Raw genomic sequence first — 4,148 nt, 5'->3', positions numbered from 1 at the left:
ATACTTCTGAAAATAAATAATACAGAATAAAATGTGTAGAATGTATTATGTGCTTCACCAGATATCAATTCAGTTCAACTCCATTTTATATATATAGCACCAAATCACAATAACAATCATGTCAGGGCACTTTACACAGTAAGGTCTAGATCTTACAGTATTGTAGAGAAAAACCCAACAAATCCCTTTGAGCAAGCACTTGGTAACAGTAGAGAGGAAAACTACAACAAAGGTCAGTGGCCACACTCAACCCGCCAACATCTCACACAAACAGTGGTGTTGGTATATGGTGCGCCACATCATAACCTCTGAGGAATCAGGGCACATTGCTTTTCGGGACTTTTGAATGATCGCTGGGGTAGTTTACATTGCACATTGAATTCATTTAGTGGTCTTTTTAAGCTAAAATCTGTATTTAAAATTTAATGTTTACATCTCTAAATAGATTTTAAAATGTTTATAATAGTTGACATGAAATGAAACCAAAACAGTGATAATAATTAAACATGGATTTGTTGTGTCTGTGACAATAATATCCCTGCCACTGGCATTTGAAGAGGAACGGGGAGTTTCTGAAAATAATGAGCATGATCGTTTATTTATTTAAACTTCAAAATAGTAGTCTATACAAAGTTTCATAAATTTAAAAATGTGAGTTTCATTAACCAGTATGTCAGGATGGCTGAGCAGTCTAAGGCGGTGCGTTCTGATCGCAGTCTTCTCTGGAGGCATGGGTGCGAGTCCCACTTGTGACATAAGCTTTTGTGGGTGACTATGGTTCAGTGCTTCAGTGGGTAGAGCAGTCATCTCCCAACCAGAGAGTTGGAGGTTAGAATCTCAGTGTCTGCAGTCTATGTGTCAAAGTGTCCTTGGGCAAGACACTGAACCCCCAATTGCCCTCGATGGTTAGAGCCATCGGCTGAGTTGGCGCCGCAGATGGCTGCCTTGGTTCTGTACCAGAAACAAATTCCTTGTGCCAAATAAAGTAGATTATCCTTATTAATCAGTTGCAATTACTAAGCAAATGCCAAATCTCCAGAAAAAGCCAGTCAAGAGGAGATTTTTTCTCTCTCTCTCTCTTAACGATACAGAAAATGACTCAATATGTGTGGTGATGTTGCGTGCTGCATTAGGTGTTAGGTGAGTCTGGGCTCCTGAACTGAATATTTATAAATTCTTGGCTATGTCCCTGAACCCACTGATGCCTCTCTGATCTCGCTTCATTTGAGCTGCTGCAATGGGTCAGTGGTGCCTTACAGTGCAACCCACAGTCCATAAAACATTTTTATCATGTGTGCTGTCAGTGGAAACTTTTAGTGTCCCGTGATGGTCTAAATGTTTTAAAGGCCTTTTCAATCTAAAAAGAAATGCATTAGGACATGTTAACAATAGGAAACATGTCAAGTATGCAAGCACATACACAGAAACTCACCATTTGTATTCCTCTCCACAGAAGTGTGTTAAACATTCATCCAGTGGTCTCATCAGCAAGCAGTGCTTAACTCCTCTGCCAGTGTTTTCTCCCTCCAGGCTTGAATTACATGTCTTAGAGTCCCACAGACTGCTGAGATGTGTAAAGAAGTTGGCAATACTTATGTACACAGTTGTATCTTGTTCCCATGCACCTCTCAGGCTGTGTCAGTAAGTAGTGAACAAGCCGTCCGCAGCCGGCGAAGCTGTGTGTGTGTGCAGGCTGATCTTGGCATCCAGTAGGCAGGGTGGGGGCAGTCTGAAGCCTGCCTGTCAGGCCCTGGAGGAAAACACCACCCAGAGCTTTAATAGCGACCATGAGAAGCAGCCCAGAGGCCCTGTCAAAAGGTGGTTTGGCTTTGCAAGCAGGCAATTTTCTTCTTTTTTTAGATCAGTAATATGGAATGGCTGTCCCAGAGGAAATCTCAAGTGTTGAAATTTCAACTGGTATTGTTGTGGGGCAGCTCAAAGCCATTTGCACCTGACACCATTTTGTTGATATAATCACATTCCTGCAGGAGTCTGTCTGCAACTCTGGTGAAGTTTTAAAATGCAAAGCACCAGAGAAAGAGTAATCATTTCGCACAAAATTTCCCCTGTGTTTAAACTCATGTGCCTTGGGTTGCAATTATGAAAATTGGTTCATCAGGAGACAAGGAAGTACACTAGAAATCCACGTCTTTGTGATCCAATTAGGAGATTCAAAGAGAGAAGTATTCTTTATGCACATTTCTGTCTTACGTGTTGCTCTAGTTCTTAGTTATGTGGATACAGCAGAGGTTTAGCGTGTTGTACCTTAGGTAATGGGTCACAGGATCTGTGATAATGCAGCTTCAGAGTGAACAAGACATTATTACTAAAAACAGACTTTTTGCCGTAATTACAGGAAGAACAGCAGCCAGAATGGAAAATGAGACACAAACAGGACTATTGGAGCCCCTGTGTTGAGGCATTCCTCAATATTCTCACTCTTCATAAAACACAGCTGCAGTAATTGATGTACTGTATTTGCATTAAAGACAACCGCATGTGAAGACAGTCCTCCTAGTTCCAGTTTGATATTTCCCTGCAAATGAAAATTAATCAAAGAGATACTTAATCTGCCTTGCTCACATAAAACAATGCTTTTATAGTCCAATTTTAAATTATTTCAAGACCATGGCTGTTCACTCACTTTAAACTAAAACAGTGGCTTGACACAAACATCCTGTTCAGTCAGTGAAATGTCACAGTGCTGCAGTGTACTAGACTGAAGTTTTATTTCCTGTGTCACTGCTCTTTTCAGTACTACTGTGGGATTTTTGAAATCAGTGTTGACAAATGAACATATCCAGATGTCAGCACTTATAGGAAACATGTGGTCTGTTTCATTCAACTTCATTCATGTGCAGCGATGCAACTCCTTCTTCCACCATCATTGTGTTGTTTGTTTATGTAGGAGCGATTAAAATGGCTTCCCTTTAGCTTGCCCAGAATCCCACAGTCAAGATCTCTGAAAGTAAACTTCCAGCGACAATTACAATGAAACAGAAGTCAGTCTGGCGGAAGTCAGGAACTTCTGCGTTAATGCAAATTTGACAGTGATAATTTCTCAACTACACACTTGTTTGTGTAATTATTTATGCCTGCAAAGAGTGTAGGCCTGTGCATATGGTTGCTCTGCATACTACTAGAATGTAGCATGTCATGACAGTATGGAACTCCAATAGGGCTGTATTTAAAAGTGCTAAAATATTAAGTAAATAACAAATAATGATACAATATAAATTGTTTCATGTATAATAAAATGACAAGTATTTATATTAATGTGTGCGTGTATGTGTGTGTGTTCTTGTACTTGCTACATAGTGAGGACCAGTAAAGTATTTTTCACTACAGAGTGACATTTTTGGAAAGTGAAGACACTGGCCAATCCTCACTTTGTGAAACACCTTTTTGAAGGTTAAGACTTGGTTTGAGGGTTCAGGTTATAATTAGGTTTGGGTTAAGGGAAGGATTTGGGTTAGACATTTAGATTAGGGTAAGGGGCTAGAAAATAAATTATGTCAATGAGTGTCCTCACACAGAGAGTAGTGTGTGTGTGTGTGTGTGTGTGTGTGTGTATCTTCTTATATATTTCTTGTGTTTGCGCAAAGCTTAGACTTTGACTGATCTCAGAACTAAGCAAGTGACTTTTTTTTTCTTTCAGACCCATCTGTTGTTTGGCTTGTCTCTGTATTCATGAAATGAAGTCATTAAAAGCCTGGGTATAAAGTAGAAATACTATTAACTCGCCCTAATACATCTATGCCTCAATTTAAGCTGCTGAAAACATATTTGCTCACATTTTAGCATTTGTTAACTTTACAGCCAGTAAAGGCCACTGTGCCACCTCTAAAATTCACTTTGCACAAATGTAAAAGCAATGCAAAAATACAATATAATAAAAAAAATGCCACTGAGAAAGTCACTTTAAAATAAGCTACTCATGAATTCAGCAACAAAAACATGAATTCTAATTATAGTTTGTTTTCATTAAAATGACAAATGACATATAAGCTTGATTAAACTATTGGCCTGGCTCACAGTTTACTGGATATTTTGCCACTTATTCCTATGGTTACTCATAAACGTGTCATTTATTTATCGGTATTGGCCCTTTGAAGTTCCATAACACTAGAGACATCAAGGCCCAACTG

The sequence above is a fragment of the Monopterus albus genome, unplaced genomic scaffold (assembly GCF_001952655.1).
Source record: "Monopterus albus unplaced genomic scaffold, M_albus_1.0 scaffold128.1, whole genome shotgun sequence".
NCBI lineage: Eukaryota > Metazoa > Chordata > Actinopteri > Synbranchiformes > Synbranchidae > Monopterus > Monopterus albus.
Note: the sequence above shows the minus strand (reverse complement) of the source record.